The following is an 8,595-nucleotide window of genomic DNA, read 5'->3' as shown; positions in this document are numbered from 1 at the left end:
CCAGTCATATGCCTCGAGCATACGCTGTTAATATACCACATCTTTGACTTCTCAGCACATCTCAGGCTTACATGCAATATAGCTAGTTATCTTTAGGTACCCAAGTCTTTTTGGGTCCTTGTTTGTTAGGCTCAGCAGGTAAAGCATCATATTTAATTTTATGACGACACACTTGGACAGTGTGTCCATTTTTCCTACAGAAGTCACAGCTGACCTTTCGTTTGGGATATCTTACTGACTGGTCAGCACCCTAGTGCTGAGCATGCCAGCACACCTTTATGGTGTGTCCCTTCTTCCCACAGAAGTCACACTGGACATTCTGCTGAGGATTCCATCTCTGTTGGGCACCCCTGCTCGGCCGAGATAAGCAACATTTTGGGATTTTTTCCGAACGGATCTAAATAAATAAATAAAAAAAAAATTTGGCACCGCAAATCATCAAGTTTTTGGCGATTGCGATAAAATCAGTAAGTTGTCTTCTCCACCCTAACTTTTTACACATGCGCTTGATGGTTTTAGATGCAATGTTGGAACTTATTGCATGATTTAAGTGTGAGGAGGAGGGGTAGACAAACTTACAAAAATTTGTATAATTTTTAAATTTTTGTTGCGTCGTGTCTAGTTTAGTTTAGCGTTTTCAGGTTTTATTTATGTTTTTGCATGTTTAGGGCCTAAAACCATGAACCTCCTTCGAATCTAAACTTCGTTATTTTTCCTTGAGGGCTGAGAACCGAATCTAAAATTGCATGACAACTAGTTTAGGTGTAGGACACAATCCTTGTATCTGTAAAAGCATGAGCTAAAGTTTGCATTTAGACCCTACTTTTGAAGAAATGATAAAATCATTACTTAGGTAGATAACTTAAGAATTGAAGGCATGTGATATTAAACTTGAGTTTGGGGAGAACTAGTAAGCACAAAATTGAAACCCAAGAACTGTGAGTTGAATTTGAGCCCAAGAGCGAACATCAAAAAGCTCTTTTTCTTGACATTTTTGTGTGAATGCTTTGACTTGTGGAAAGATTACAGATTTTGCACCTAATACTGAGTTGAACCTACATGCAATGATTTGAGATGGTAAACGATGAATCAGCCTCACTAGAATTAACCCTTTTCTTTACCTTATTTTCTCTTTTTCATCCACTCTAGGAAGCCCCTTTGAGCCTGTATTTTTATAGTTTGTAGATTTTTCTTTCGTTCTAACCCAATTTTTGCAAACCATCACTTGGTTTGTTACCTAACCCGAGTTTTTGCAAAGCTCACATTGAGCCTTTGTTTTCTTCTAGCGCTTTATCTTTGTTTATGGCATTATAGTAGCAAGCCAAAAGGCTAAGAAGTGAATGAGCATTACTATCCAAAAAGAAAAAAAAATGAAAAAGAGAAAAAGAAAAGAAAAAAAAAAGAGACGAACAAAAGAGGGAGAACTCTATTCCCCAGTTCTAAAATTAGAACGTCTCAGAAAAAAAAATATATGTAAATAAAAAGCTCAATCACTTCACAATTTGCTAAAGCCATTTTAAACTTTGTTTTTCTAGCGCTAGAACTCCTAACCCTTGTTGTACCTTTAACCCTCTAATCACATTACAACCCTAATTCGAGGCTGTTTTTGATATCATCAGAGTCATATAGCATAGTAGAGGAACTCGGATGAACGTGCAAAATCAACGTAATCCTAAGCAAGAACATAAGCCGAGAGTAAACACTTTAGCCACCGAAATTGTGTGAATTGAGTGAACTACCTATGGTGAGGTGTTTTACTTAGCTATCCCCTTGAGCTCGTTTAATTGAACATGTGTCCTTTTTCTTAAAAATATGGCCTGTGATAATTGAAATGCGGCTTTTGGATATTGTGTCTCTACTTTGTACTTCCGAATGCATGTAATTACAGATGCTCGAAATTGTGTCAAGCACCTAGTCAAACCGGGAGGTTTTCTAGCTTGCTTGTGATTGCGGGTTTAGTTTTTTTAGTTTACTTGGGGACAAGTAAAGTTTTAAGTGCGAGGAGGTTTGATAGGGGTCAAAAACCCCTATCTTTGGGTACGGTTTTAGGACGGTTTTTAGTGTTATTTCATGAATAAGCGAGCAATTCTCGCATTTATATGCTTTTGTGTGAGTTAGTTAGGAATTGGAAATGTTTTATTAACTTTTCGTTGTTTAGGCTCGTTTTCTGATCATTTTAGGCAAATAAGGCCAAAATGGCATGTATGTTATAATTCCGTTATCTTTTATAGCTAATTGATCCGTCAAAAGTTGCACCAAACGGAGCGTTTGCTCAAAATGAGCGATTGGCGGGTCAATTTAGCCTTGAGACTAATGCTATTTGGAGTTTTCGTGCATGCGCCGGGATAAGTTCGGGCCAAAATTACATCATGGGACATCGAGCAATCGTGCGGAAGCGTGCAGGGCAAAACCGCTCGTCGGACTGCCCTTTTTAGGCCTGCTCGGGCGAGCTGGCCTCCAGGGGCCTGCTCGCCGCGAGCTGGCCTACAAGGGCCAGCTCGCCGAGCAGCGCGCCCTGCTCGGCGAGCTGACCTGCGGGAATTGGTCAAAATTAGCAGTTTTGACCCCACGACTCCACGACCGGTCCCGCGACTTCCCACCTGCATAAGGACACGAAATAGGTCAAAAAGAGGGCCCAAGCTACAACTATAAATAGAACTTTTCCATTGTAAATTAGATATCTTTCATTATTGTAATTTACTTTAGCCTTTCCCCCTTGAGAAATCCTCTCCACCTCTTCCATCTTCTCCAACCTCCATTGAAGAAGCTCCGAAGCTCCGCATCTCCGCCGAGGATTATTCAAGGTCCGTCCTTAAGACCTAGGAAGCCGGCTGCAGAGTAGACAGGTTCCCTGAAAGGGATTTTCGTATCTCCTTTTATCTTTCCTTATTTGTACTCTTTGATACAGTCTATGAATCCTAGGCTAATTGTATCCTGTGACATTGTTCTTCGTCTTTAATAATATTTTAGCTCTTATTTTGTTCTATGATTATTTGCTTAATCTTTGTCTTACGCTTTATTCAATTGGTTTAACTCATTCAAAAGCCCCAAAATCTAGTAGGCACATATTGTGAGCTGAATCTGACCTAGTCAGAGCCTAGGAGATTGATGACCTCTTAGTTGATTAAGCCTAAATTGCTGAGCCTTAGACCTAGTTTCGGCCTTACAAGGGAATCACGCACTAGGAACTTCAGGAGGGTAAGTAGGGTTAATCGCCTTGAATACAAGTGACTTAGATTAGGTTTTTAATCAATAGACCTAATAATCTATCTTCATTATTATTGTTCATACCATGTTCCTTCGGGTAATTGCATTAGTGAAAGATCACCTAGGAGTAGTATAACTTAATTAGGAGTAGTTTAACTTAATTAGGTGTAGAATAACTTAGCTAGAATTAGTATAACTTAGCTAGGAGTAGCGTAATTCAACCTAGGAGTAGATTAACTTAAACAAACAAACTCAAAACCCACAAAGCCTAGATAACACCTGAGACCAAGTAACTCGATACTTGTGGTAAATAAGTCCTGTGGATTCGATACCTGGACTTTCCAGATTTATTACTTGATAACGACGGGGTACACTTATCCCTTAGATCGGCCTCATCGTCGAGAACCGCTGAGGCCGCGTCAAGTTTTTGGCGCAGTTGCCAGAGATTTATTTCTTCTGCAATATCGAACCAAAGGTTGATTTGTTAGTTTAGGCATTCTTTTGTGAATATCCTTTGTTTATATCGTTTATACCTGTTTATATATAATCTTTAAGACTTCTATACTTGTTCATATCTTTTGTATTTGTTCATAACTGTATACTTTTACTTATCAACTTTTGTGCTAGAACTTCACTTTTTCTCAGCATTCTCTGATCAATGAATTGGCAAGAAAGAGTCGAGTGGCAAGCTCAAAAGTTTACAATCCCATCAAGACAATACATTCATGTCCTGGAGAATGAGGCTCCCAATCCCTCCATGGCCGACTTAAATAAGAAAATGGATATCTTGATGGCGAAACTGAGCCTCAACACCAATGAAAGTGTAAGTTTTGTGGATAATCACCAAAGGTATAATTCTAACCCCAATTCTTATAGCTTTTATGGTAGTGATTGGAGGAGACCTCAACACTCAAATCTGTCCTACGGTAACCCTAACATGTTGAGGCCTCCAAATAGGTTTGTTAATGAGCACAGGGAAAACGAATTGGGAATGTTCCCTTACGAACAAGCAAGCCAAGTTCCTCCATAACCCTCTAGCTCACGAGATGAGGTGTTGTCCCTTTTGAAAGGAATATCAGCCCGACTTACAATCAACGAGGAGGTTTGCAAGGACTTGAGCAACCAATTGGCTCAAATAAACCATGAGATGCAAGAGCAATCCCGAGATGCTCTCCCAGGCATAAAGGAAAACATAGAAATCCCACAAAGGGAATCAGCTCAAGCTATCTCCTTGAGGAACGACAAAAAGGTAGAACCAAGCCCACTGTCACATGCATCACTCAAGGTAAGTGAGGAACCGGAAGCGGTAAGCAACCCCGGTTCAAAACCTAAAATCCTAAATCATGTGATAGAAATAAATGATCAGATCGAAGCTTGTGTATATAAACTACCTTTTCCTCAAAAGTTAGAAAAGTTTGGATTTACTCCTTGTTCAGAAGTTTTCATTCTCTTCGACCTACCAAGAGAATCCAAAAGGGAGCAAACCAAACATTTTCATAATCTGTTTAAATTTGGCCTCTTGTTTTTATTTAACTCATTTGAGGCTCCTAATCCGTTTTGTAGGTACGGATTATTTGTTAAGGAATTCGAGTTCCTAACGCGGATAAAAGCTTATACTTAGGAAGGAACTCTACGTCGAGCTAACCGACTATAAAAGTAGCGCTTCTTGGGAGGCAACCCAAGTTTGAATACAACTTTCAGGTTTTTACTTTTTAATAAATTTTATAGATATACTTTTAGGTTTGTTTAGTTTTCTTTTACGTTTTTTAAGTGCTCGGGTTAAAAAAAAATTGTAATTTCACCCCGGGAGGTCCAGCTCGCCGAGCTGGGCACCCCTGCTCGGCCGAGATAAGCAACATTTCGAGATTTTTTCCGAACGGATCTAAATAAATAAAAAAAAATTGGCACCGCAAATCATCAAGTTTTTGACGATTGCGATAAAATCAGTAAGTTGTCTTCTCCACCCTAACTTTTTGCACATGCGCTTGATGGTTTTAGATGCAATGTTGGAACTTATTGCATGATTTAAGTGTGAGGAGAAGGGGTAGACAAACTTACAAAAATTTGTATAATTTTTTAAATTTTTGTTGCGTCGTGTCTAGTTTAGTTTAGCGTTTTCAGGTTTTATTTATGTTTTTGCATGTTTAGGGCCTAAAACCATGAACCTCCTTCGAATCTAAACTTCGTTATTTTTCCTTGAGGGATGAGAACCGAATCTAAAATTGCATGACAACTAGTTTAGGTGTAGGACACAATCCTTGTATCTGTAAAAGCATGAGCTAAAGTTTGCATTTAGACCCTACTTTTGAAGAAATGCTAAAATCATTACTTAGGTAGATAACTTAAGAATTGAAGGCATGTGATATTAAACTTGAGTTTGGGGAGAACTAGTAAGCACAAAATTGAAACCCAAGAACTGTGAGTTGAATTTGAGCCCAAGAGCGAACATCAAAAAGCTCTTTTTCTTGACATTTTTGTGTGAATGCTTTGACTTGTGGAAAGATTACAGATTTTGCACCTAATACTGAGTTGAACCTACATGCAATGATTTGAGATGGTAAACGATGAATCAGCCTCACTAGAATGAACCCTTTTCTTTACCTGATTTTCTCTTTTTCATCCACTCTAGGAAGCCCCTTTGAGCCTGTATTTTTGTAGTTCGTAGATTTTTCTTTCGTTCTAACCCAATTTTTGCAAACCATCACTTGGTTTGTTACCTAACCCGAGTTTTTGCAAAGCTCACATTGAGCCTTTGTTTTCTTCTAGCGCTTTATCTTTGTTTATGGCATAGTAGCAAGCTAAAAGGCTAAGAAGTGAATAAGCATTACTATCCAAAAAGAAAAAAGAAATGAAAAAGAGAAAAAGAAAAGAAAAAAAAGAGACGAACAAAAGAGGGAGAACTCTATTCCCCAGTTCTAAAATTAGAATGTCTCAGAAAAAAAAGAAATATATGTAAATAAAAAGCTCAATCACTTCACAATTTGCTAAAGCCATTTTAAACTTTGTTTTTCTAGCGCTAGAACTCCTAACCCTTGTTGTACCTTTAACCCTCTAACCATATTACAACCCTAATTCGAGGCTGTTTTTGATATCATCGGAGTCATATAGCATAGTAGAGGAACTCAGATGAACGTGCAAAATCAACGTAATCCTAAGCAAGAACATAAGCCGAATAATGTTGCTCCATACTTGTACTTTGTTAAGTTACAACATTGCCCTTGCTTGATGTCTATAAATAGGAAGCTCTTGAACTTCATTTGACACCAAGAAATAATTACACACTAGAGAGCAAACTATACTTGTTTTGATTATTGTTGTAGTGTAGATTCAGTTTTTGTAGCTAAACTCTCCACCTCGAGAGCTTGTTCGGTTGTTTCGGCATTCCATCGAAGTTCCGCTCTACCATTCGTCACCAAGCTCGAGAGTTCCACCTCCACGACCTAGGAGACGGCTTTGAGTCCGGTTAGCTAGTTTCAAGGGCGGATTCTCCCCTTTTACGTGCTAATTAGCTTGTACTCTTCCTATGTACTAGGCTTGGTTGTATTCCATTTATATACATTTCATATTTATAATTTCATGATTTATAATCTCTATTTCCCTTTACGTGTTAGTGTTTGCTACTTGTTTTGATATTGATAATTGATTATTGTGTAGGAGAACGCGATTTCCGACGCCATTCGGGCTATCCTTAGGGAGTTATATAGGTGTTGCCCTACCGGAAGTGACAAACCGAAAACCGTAGGAATTGACAAGCCACGGAACTTACGGGCCCTAGTTTCTAACTCCCCCGCATTAGACACGCCTTGACTAGGAATCACGTAGTCTAAGTGCTTCACGGGTCGGTCCTACTACACTTAGTCGTCTTTGCAAGAGTAAATTATTATCCGTATACATTTAGAGTCGTTATTTATCGTGGTTATAACTTATCGATATTCATCCCACTTCATAGGGTTTTAGCTACACAAATCTGAGTCGCCAATAGTTAGGGATAGTGTGTAGTTGTGTCTTACTTTGCCCCAAAGTAATCGCCGCTTAAATAACATACGAAACCGAGTCGTCTAATACTTGTAATTATAAATCCCGTGGATTCGATACCCGGTCTTAACCGGATTATTACTTGATACGACGGGGTACACTTGCCCCTAAGTAGTCATAGCGTCTAGTAGAGTTAAGAGCAATTTATAAAGATCACATCCATAGATATAGAGTCCGCACTCATAATATATACATTTCGTCGTGGAAACTCTACCACTAGGCGTCGCGCATATCAAACCACCAACATCTCTCCCATCTCCATAGTCATCAACCTCCACACAACAAGTGGTTTCTTCATCCTCCGCCAAGAGATTAACACTCCAAACTCACTCTCCCCTTCCTCAAGAATAACACCCCCACTTTCCTCACACATACAAGTAAAGTTATGCTTAAGGGGCATTTCATCAAACACTTAGAGAGCATCACTAGCCACATGGGTTTTCTCAATATTACTACACACAAATTCAACCTCCCCCATGTTCTCACATACAAGCATCCCTTCCTCCTCATCCACAAATGAATCTAAATCCTCCTCCATAATCTCATTATCAATAAATTCACAAGAAGAATCTAAATCCACTTCATCATCACAAACAACATCACCAACATCCAATTTCTTCCTAGCAATAGGACTATCCATAACTTCAACATTAGAAATTGTAAGTTTAGGATTTACCTTTACAATGTGTGATGGATCTTTAGGAGGGACCTCCAAGGTTGGTTGGGCAAGCTTTCGGATCTCTAGGCTAAGACCTTCACAAGCGGCTAGAAATCTCCTCAAAGACTCATCGCTCTTCCGACTACTTTCTCTAAACCTCTCTTCAAACCCTTTACTCCAAGATGCAAAACTCTCTCCCCTCTTGATGGTTGTTTCTTCGGATCCATGAGATGAACTTGGTTGATCCATAGTCGAAAGAAGTCTCCGTTAGGATAACGATCGACTCTGATACCAACTGATACAGATTAAAGTCGTCTGAGAGTTTTAATCGTAAACTCACAAAGATATTTCTTCTCTAGCTAAACTAGAAGGAGTGAATCCCAGGTTTTATGGACTAAATCCATAGGAATAATGAAATCCCCATTGTTGAAGGTGAAAACCTTAACAAAAGCTTCTTGAAGAAGATGATTAGATTTGTATTGATAAAAGTTAACTATTACAAAGAAAAAGAGATGAATTTATATCATCGAAAACCTAATTGTCAAATTACATAAAAGGCTAGCTTAACCTAATTAATTAAAGAGTAAGGTTAGGGGTAAAATGGGGGTAATGATAAGGGGTGGCAATGATTGCAAATAGTGAGTGGCAGAGTTGTAATTAAGGAGAAAGCTGGAGTAAGGAGCAAGTTCTTTAAA

The sequence above is a fragment of the Euphorbia lathyris genome, chromosome 5, assembly GCF_963576675.1.
Source record: "Euphorbia lathyris chromosome 5, ddEupLath1.1, whole genome shotgun sequence".
Lineage (NCBI taxonomy): Eukaryota > Viridiplantae > Streptophyta > Magnoliopsida > Malpighiales > Euphorbiaceae > Euphorbia > Euphorbia lathyris.
Note: the sequence above shows the minus strand (reverse complement) of the source record.